Source organism: Cavia porcellus, unplaced genomic scaffold, assembly GCF_034190915.1.
Source record: "Cavia porcellus strain 051 isolate PalLab524CR breed Dunkin Hartley unplaced genomic scaffold, mCavPor4.1 scaffold_26, whole genome shotgun sequence".
Classification (NCBI taxonomy): Eukaryota; Metazoa; Chordata; class Mammalia; order Rodentia; family Caviidae; genus Cavia; species Cavia porcellus.
The window spans coordinates 29,407,699-29,416,967 of record NW_026947509.1 but is presented as its reverse complement, the minus strand read 5'-3'; positions in this window follow the sequence as shown (position 1 = coordinate 29,416,967).

Sequence of the window (9,269 nt, the reverse complement as noted above, 5' to 3'; positions counted from 1 at the left end):
GGGTGGAAGATTAAGCTGCCTGAGTCCCACCATGGTCACTCTTGGAAGTGCTGGTTCTCCTCCAGGCCCTCGCCGGGGCACTTACCAGAAGGGCAGGTGAATAAGCTGCTTGAGTCCCACCATGGCCTGATCTCGGGAGCTCTGGTTCTCCTCCTGGCCCTCGATGCAGGTGCTTACCAAGAAGGCCAAGATGTGATATTTTTATACAATGGAATATTGCTCAGCTGTAAAAAAAAAGATGATCTTGAGGCTTGTATAGGTAAATGGAAATAATTTGAGACTCTAAATAAATCAGACTCATATTTGTAAATATTGTAGTCTCTCTAGTATAAAAAATAATAATAATAAACTGAAAGAGTAATAAGATCCAAAATGTATAATAGATATTGTGATGATGAAAGGGAAAGGAAGTGCTCTAAAGGATATAACTGTATGTATGTTTAAGTATGCAAGATAAGATAACTGTACTACTAAGTTTTTGTTAGTTCATCAGACAGAATGGTTTGTGCTATCAGTTTGATTGTTTACTTTTTTGCTTTGATTTTTTGACTTGAGCAATGACTTCTATGATAACAACATGTAATTTATCAACTAGTGATTTCTTACTTTTTTTTGAAATTCTAAACTATTTCTACCTTTTTTTTTCTGTTTTGTTTTTTCTCTAAAAAAACCCAAATGGACCTCATCTGTTTTTTGCAGATCTTTAAATAATTTAAATTGTTATAGCCTTGTCTCTGTTATACACCACTGTACTTTATCATTGTGTATTAAGACAAAAATCTAAATGAGTAAGAAAAAACACTGCCCATGAGACTACCATTTTGTTTATTTTTTTGAGGCTACCATTTTAATGATGGTCATCTTTCTTTGTTGCTATAGGAATCCCACAATTACACATGTACCCTACCAGCATCTCTTATAAGCAATTTTGCAAATAAAATGCCTGGTTTTAACAGGAGAAAAAAAAATCCAAAAAACTATCAGTTGTCATGTCACTTGGGAAGAGATTACTTCAGACTTCCTGATCACGAGGCCATTGAAAGAAAGACTAAGGATTTCATCAGGGTGAAACCTGTGCCTTTTGGTTTGATTTGTGGGTCAGTTTTTCCTTTCTGGAAGCTTGAGCCCTTTCTCAAGACTTTGGGGTCACCAATACTGTTTGGGTGTGTCAATGAGGGGAGCTTGTCAACAATGTCCTTGTGTCCACCTAAATGGGATCCCTGGTGTCCTGGTCACTTTCCTCACTGCTGAAACATAATACATGACACCTACAACCTAAAGGAGGAAAGGTTTATTGTATCTTCCAGTTTATAGAGGTGTCAGTCCATAGCTGGTCCCAAGGCAGGGTAACATGACAGTGGGCATCACAAAGAAGAACAGTCCATGGCAGGGTCAGCATCAGCAACAGCAGCAGCAGCAGCAGTCAACCACCCTTTCTCTTTGATCCTATGCAGGCTACCAGCCCTTCAGCTGATGTCATCTGGAATCATACTAATTCCAATCAGTGGACTAATATAACCATGCAACCTTATTCCCAGTGACACTTGCCCTCGATCCAACCAGTTCCAAAACACTCCACCTATGAGCACAGAAGATTTGGGGGGACATCTAGATGTAAGCAATAACTCTTTCACATCTGGAGTGTTCTCTGTGGTTAAGGTAACTCTTGTGTCCAAGGTGATGCCTTACTATACTTTGGATTGCGAATATCCTCCCAATGCCTGTGCATTAGAGGCTTGGTGCCCAGAGTGCCACTGCTTGGAAGTGGTGGAGACTTTCAGAGGCCAGTCCTGGCCAGCAGTTTCAGCTCCTTGAGAACGTGCCTTTGAAAGGAATTGTGGGACCCTTGTCTCTTCCTTTCTGGCCATGAGACATGTGTGTTAATGTCCACATGGCTATGAGACAAATTGTTTGGCACATATATGATCAGTGTTAACTTGTCATGGCCCAAAAGCAAATGGGCCAACTAATCGTGTATTGAAACCCCCAAACCATGAGTCTTCCCCATGTAAGTTGATTATCTCAGTTATTTGTTACAGTAACACAAAGCTGACTAAGGCATGTCTTGTGTCCAAATGATCTTTTGTGTCTGAGGAGACCCTGTCTCAGGTGAACATCTTGGAGGTGACTTTCACGTCCAAGGAGCCACTTGTCTTGTGTGATCTTTATGCTCTAGGTGACCCTCCTTCTTCTAGGCAGAAGTCTCTCTTCTTGGTCAGGGTGCTATCATACTGGTCTTCTTCTGAGCTATGAACCTCACCTGCACGTGGCCCATCCGGAAGTAGAGCCTCTTGCCCTGCTAGTGTGTGTCCCTAAGACTGTCACCTCAGTTTGGGTCTGCCAGCATTGCTAATGGGAGTAGCCCAACTGGCACCTTCTACCACAACCATGGACATTTGGAGCAGAGTCAGGCAGTGCGGCCCTGTATGCCTTGGAAACCAACAGGGCCTGTTACCCTTAAGCCTGGAGAAACCAGGAGGCTGAGGTCGGAGTTTCACTGTGAGGACAGTGTGGTCCTCACACTCTCCCTGCCTGGGCTTGGGGGTCCAGGGCGTGCTCACTGAGGCCAGACGTCATGCCCAGCCTGAAACAAGCATTCTCTTACTTAACCCCCACAGCTGTTCCTGGAATGAGCCACATCCCTCACCAAAGGCAGCCTTGCCCTCATAGCCCAGCAGGAATTATGTGCTCTGTGGTGAAGGAGGGGCAGCCTCACCACCCTGCCCGAGAGGTGGGAGCAAGCTTGCTCCACAGGAAGGAAGGCCACGGGCCTCATGAGAGAGCAAAGTCCAAGCCCCAGCTGCCCTCTCCTTCTTGGGAACAGTCGCCCCACCCCAAGGCTGATATGACTTGGCTGCCCAAATGTTCTCTGCTTTCTCTTCCCTCCTCCCTAAGCCCAAAAGGGCCAGGGTACAGGCTCCTCTTGTGGACCCACACCTGCTCACCTCTGTCCAGTCATGGGGCTCATACCCTCTGCTTCCAAGAGAGAGCCCAAGGCTACCATGTGGAGAGCGCTCACTGCCCTGAGCTGCCGTATGTGGCGTGGGGTTTGGAGTTTGTCTTCTGCTGGCTTCTGTTTGGTCCCCAACATGAGAAATACAAGGTGTGATTGCAAAAGATGGTGTGTGCTTATTCATTTATTTTTTAGATTTTCACTGGCACATGTTCGCAGCACATCATGACTATATCCATCACGGGTGTGATCCATGTACATAACACCCTTAATTTCTTTGACTTCTCCCCCTGTGTGTTTAGACTAAAAAATTACAACAGCAAAAGACACACTGCCATTAATTTCTCTTAAAGTCCTCCTCCTAGCTTAGACACACTTATCCCATCATTCTTCCTTCTTTCTGGAGGGGCTCTGAAAGTCGTCCTTTGTTGAGTGTCTTTAGCTGTGCAGTCCTGGTTGACTCAATGTCCCGAATCCATTCAAAATGTTGACTTTTCATGGTCATTTTGACTTTGGGGAGGAGCCAGAATTCATATGGTACCAAAGCCAGTGAATGAGGTGGAGGAGGACACAGTGTCATGTTTTTACAAGCTGCCATCCCATTGGGTGACACTTGGCCATATCAGTCACTGTATTTTTGATCACAGCTAGTAAAGACGCCTTGTAAGGAGGGCTTCCAGAGCTTTTCAGAAAACTGTGAGAACAATGGAGTAAGAGTGTTTGAAGAAAGGGGTAGTATTTTTTTGGGGGGGAGAAAGGGGTAATGCCAGTGTGTCTTTTATGATAATAAATTTTAAAAATTCAAACATTCACCATATTCTTGATCACTCTTTGTATGCCTGGAGCCAGGCTTTTGGACTCCACCAAGGGGTTTGACTTAGGCCATTCTCAGGATGGCACCCCCGGGCAGGCCAAGTCACCTGACAGCAGAGCGGAGGCTGGGGACCACAGTGGAGCAAGAAGAAGTCTCTCTCGGCCTTGGTGCCACCGGCACCCAGGGGAATTCCCAAAGCAGTTTGTGCGCAGGATGAGAGGTGCCGTGGATGGGGCTGGTGTGGGCTGTGGTGCTGACACAGGGCCCTGACTTTGGAGTCAGCAGTCTAGACTTTCCTGCTCCCCTCTCAGGGAGGGCACTTGAGAGCATCCAGGGTCGCTGTCTGGGGATCCCTGATACTGTGGGCATAGACAGGACTTCCTGATCCAGGTTCCAGTCACCCTGAGAGATGTGTTGGGTCAGTGTGGTTACAAGACGAGCCAGAGGGCACTTAGGAGGGGCTCAGACTGAGGCAGGGCCCCGGGAGGTGCTGTCTTTGGCCTTGTCCCTCCAGGCTGGACTCTGTTAGGGATGGAACAGTCTTCCCAGCTGGACATGCCTGGTCATCACAAAAGAGTCAGAAATGCAGAATCCCAAGGACTGGCCTGGGTCTCTGAGAGCCAAGGGGCCTGACAGAGGGGACCAGCAGCCTGGGTTCCCATGGAGACCTTCATCCTTGTGCTGTGCTTACAGAACTTTGTACCCTCAGCTTCTGATCAAGGAACCACAGCCTGCAGAACCCTTGGCTTTGGCAGGCTGGGGACTGTGGAGGTGACAAAGGGACCCAAGCCACTGCAGGAAGAAGGGAAGTAATTGTGTGGGCAGCCATGAGGAAAACTGTGAAGTTTAGTACAGCCAGAAAAGGGGCAGCAGGGACCAACAGGTCCCTGGGAGGGAGCCTGGAGAGCTCTCACGGTCCTCTCTGAGGTCCCTTGCACAGCTTCGTGTCCCTCTGACATTGGTGAAATGGAAACCCTCATGACTCTGGGTCTGGTCTGAGAGGCTGGTCTCTCTCCAGGCCTCCCAATCCCTTGACTGAGTCTTTAGAAGGTGAGACACTGACCTGAACCCTGAGCTCCCTCTGGGGGCACTGTAGACCCTGAGCTCCCAGGGCTGTCACTGCTGGCTGAGAAGATGCTGGCAGAGCGGCCCTGTGCTGAGCTGCAGGGTTCTTACACCTGACCTGCAGCAGGCAGAGGCAGGAGAGTCAGCTGATAGCTCCCTTGCCCTTTGTCCTTAGCTGGGCAGACACCCAGGATCAAGCTTTGTGTTTAGTCAGTCCAGAGAGGTGCACAGGCCGAGCATGTGAACTGCCGTACATCTGGTCTACCTCATGTGAATTCCAACCCCAGGCTCTGTTTCCTCCAGATCCAACGCTAAGACCCAAGACACTGAAACAGGCTGTGGGAAGTGCCCACCTGTATTAGTCCATCCTTCATGGCTGTAACGAGATCAGATACAGGCTGCTATGTGAAGGAAAGAGGTTTGTTTAGCTCTTAGTGGTGGAGGCCAGAAGTTCAAAATGGGATGGACTCTGGTGAGGGTCTCATGGGGCATGGCGTCATGGCAGAAGCACATGGGGAAGGAGAGCTCAGGTCTCCAGACAGGAAACTGGGTGAGGGAGGGGCCAGGCTCACTCTTCTGTAACATTCTTGTTCTGGGAACTAACCCAGGTGTCCCATGGGAATGGCCTTGGCACCCTTGAGGACCCCACCTCTGAAAGGGGCACAACGATTCCCTTCGTCACCAGACTGGGGACCAAGCTCCCAATAGGGATAGGAAGGGGTGGGTAAAACTCATGTAGATCACAGGGTCCCCATCCTAGTAGCAGATGGGACTGTCATGACCAAAGGCCCTTATACCATGGCCTGCAGACTAAAGCTGTCCCATAGGTGGTTTTGTGTGGCCTGTAAGCTAAAGGGGAAGGGAGAATGTGCTGCAAAAAAAATTATTTATTCTCTGGCCCGTTACGGAGCCCTGGTAATATCATTGAGTGGCATTACAATTACCAGAGATTCCGCCTGTGAGTGGCTGGGATGGGCAGGCAGTGGGGACAGGGCATTGGGAGGTCAAGAAGTGGTAGACATGGAGTGTGGTAAGTGGGGATGACGGCCACACAGTGATGATGGATGAGGTAGTGCCCGATGTTGGAGACCTGGGAGTAGAATAGTTAACTTCCCACTGCGGTGGAGTTTGAGAGCTGAGTCCTCACAGGCTGCTCAGGACATTCATGTCACCCAGAGCTGAGGGGACCCTGCTGAGCGCCAGGCCCTAAACCTGATGACCAAGGCTGCAGAGCTGCAGAGGGGACCTGTGTCAGTGTCAGGAGCAGAGAGGAAGTGACCCAAGAGTGAGGATGGGAACAGCTAAGTAGATGAGCTAAGAATATCAAGCCCCTGCCGTTCCCAAGACACCTCCATGCCAGCAGGGCCAGTTACGCCTCCCAGAGACTCTGGGGCCCTTGCTCTGTCCCACTCCTGGGGCAGGCAGCTCAGGATGGAGCTGTCTCCCTGCTTCGATCTGATGCTGGCCCTCCATTAGGTCAGTTCCCAGCACATCCATAGCTAGGAAGCTGAAATTGCTGGGACAGAGGTCTTCAGAACTGCAGAGAGGACAACAGGGCGCTATCGGGGCCAGGAATTCAGGACTCCGTGTTTTGGCATGGACACCAGGACTCCAGTGCTAATCACTGGTTGGGATGGCTTCTGTGGTGTGCTAGTAAATGGCTATCTGGAGGAGGAGGAAGAGAGGAAGGAGGAGTAGGAAAAGGAAGAAAAAGAAAAGGAGGAGCAGCAGAAGGAGAGGGAGGTGAGAGAGGAGCGAGAGAGGGAAAAAGGAGAAAACGAAAAGGAAAGAAGTTTTGTAGCATTTGCCAATTTCTGTGTTGTGAATAATCCCACCATGGCCAATTGCCAGCTGCCACCGTGACCCCCCTAGGAAAAACCTTCAATGCCAGACAAGGCCACATGCAAAGTCACATGCCATGGCTAGGTCGGCGTGGCCAACCCAAGCACTCCCTCAGAAAGAGGGTTTGCATCGGTCTGATGAGGAAAAACGAGTCTCCCAATGCTCAGCGCCTGAAGGCCACCTCCCTGCTCTCTGTCTGGAGGCAATCCTCACAGTCTTGGTCCCCAGCTGCGTGTGAAGGTCCATAAACACCTGGGCCCTGTGTGAGGAGCTGGCGTCGAGTCGGGTCCTGTGGGAGGCTGGCCACGACTATGGTGCTCGGACATCTGGAATAGCAACTCAGATGGTGTTTGTGGGGGAATGGGACCCCTCCTGCTCTTGGTGGCTGTAAATCCTGCTGTTGACTAGGAGCAGTGGCTGGGTTTCTTCGCCTCACAACGTCGCTGCTCAGGCAGGTTTCACATGGGTCTTCAGGGCTCCTCTGGAGCTGCTCCGTCCCTGTGTCACTGCTTCCCCCGCCAGTTGCCTGCCTCCTGCTTCCTGATGCGGATTCTGTTTGAGTGGCCAGGGTCTGGGGTCTGCACTGACCTTGCCATTCTGGCCCCAAACCTCTGACCCAAGGCCACTGGGACCGCACCCCAAGTCTCAGAGTTGGGGGAGCATTGTCAGCCATGCATACGAACTGAGCCTAAAACTCCTTGGCTTTCACATAAATATTTACAAATTTATTTTAATGTTAGGAAGCGAGCCCAAGGCCTTCTCAATGAGCTACATTCCCAGCCCTTTTTATTAATTCCTGCTTTGAGCAGGGTCTTTCTGTGTTGCTGCAGCTGAGGTTGAACTTTCTATCCTCCTGCTTCAGCCTCCCAGAGTGATAGGATTACAAGCTTGTGTCACCAAGCCAAGCTGCTATTTATTTCTTTGAGAGGTTTTTTTGATATATGCATGTGTGTTCCTCCCTTACCCTCTTTGCTGCTAGTCCCATCCCACTTTTTTTTCAACTTATCTTTTACAAAATTAGTTTACCTTATGGATGAGATGTATAGACTGACAGCTGTGCTTTCAGGGTTGTGTGCATTTGAATGTAGAAGAAAAATGGAAAAGGAATCCCAGACTTTTACAGTGGAATATGTGGAGGGCATTGGTTTTCCTCTTTGTACTTTTTAATATCATTCACATGTCCTGTAATAATAATTTATTATGTGTGACAAACTTTTGTGAGGGCTGGGGACATAGCTCAGTGCACAAACACCTGCCTGGTAAGTGTGAGGTCATGAGTTCAATCCTCAGTACCAAAAAAACCAAACAAACAAACAAAAAAAAAAAAACAAAAAAAACAAAAACCCTTTTGTTACATAAGTGATAAATTATATATGACATATGCATATATTATAATAAGCATTTTATAGTTGGAAAAATCACTATGCTTTTGGAAGTTATAAACTGTTGATTTTTTTTTATTTAAGGAGAAAAGAAAAAAAAGTGAAAGGGTACAAGTTATACAGATTTACAGAAGAAAAAAATGAACAGTAGGAAATCACTAGTTAATGGATTACATATTGCCATCTTAAAAATAATTGTTCAAGTCACAAAATTAAAGCTTGTAGAGTGGACATTCCAACAATGATACTGCAAACAGTTCTGTTCAATGATCCAATAAAACTCTGTGATATCATTTTCTATCTTATACACTTAAATATACATGCAGTTATATAGTTTAGAGCACTTTCTTTTCCTCTCTTTTGTACAATGACTATTACACATTTTGGGTTTCATTGCTCCCACGGTTCTTATTGCTTTTTTGGAAGAGAGTAAAACCAAATGAGACATAACAGGACAGAATCGGTCAAGTCAGAAGGGTGGACATAATAGATAATATAAAAACATAATACAAGGTGATCATCAATGGTTACCATAATGCCTCCCGCTATCTCTAATAGAATTGCCTAGATCATTAGTTGTAATACAATTGAACAAAATAGTAAAGAACAAAACCAACAAACCCAAAACATTGGAGACATTGTAGGTCTTCAAAAGTAGATAAAAGTCAATGAGAATGGGCGTTATAATGAATGTCATTTTCTTCTCAGCTGATGCCTAAACTTTCGAACCTGATACTATCCATCAAAACAGAATAGGGGAACATCAGTCAAAAACAAGATGGTGAGAGTAATACAGGGCTTCAAATCGAGATAATAGAAAGTCAAAGTGGGTTACTATATTATATCCTGCTATTTTTTTCCCTTTAATTAAACGGATAAAAATAAAAAAGTAAATAATGGAGTGGAGATTGAGAAAAAAGAGGGCATAACAGCAAAACAGCGCAGATCAAAACATAACCATTTAAGCAGAATAGTGTTTCACCACCAGATAATTCCGACCTAAAAGTAGTTACCATATTGACTCTTTCCTTGAAGTCCTTGAGTACAACTTCATATACTGTAGCATTAAGTATATCAAAACAATGTAAAACCATTTAAGAGAATGACAGCATTACAGAGTATTTAGAATCGACTAACAGAAAATGAACAATGGTTTCTGTATAATCTCCTTGTCTTTAAAAGGTTTTTGCTTATACTATCGTACATAATAAAG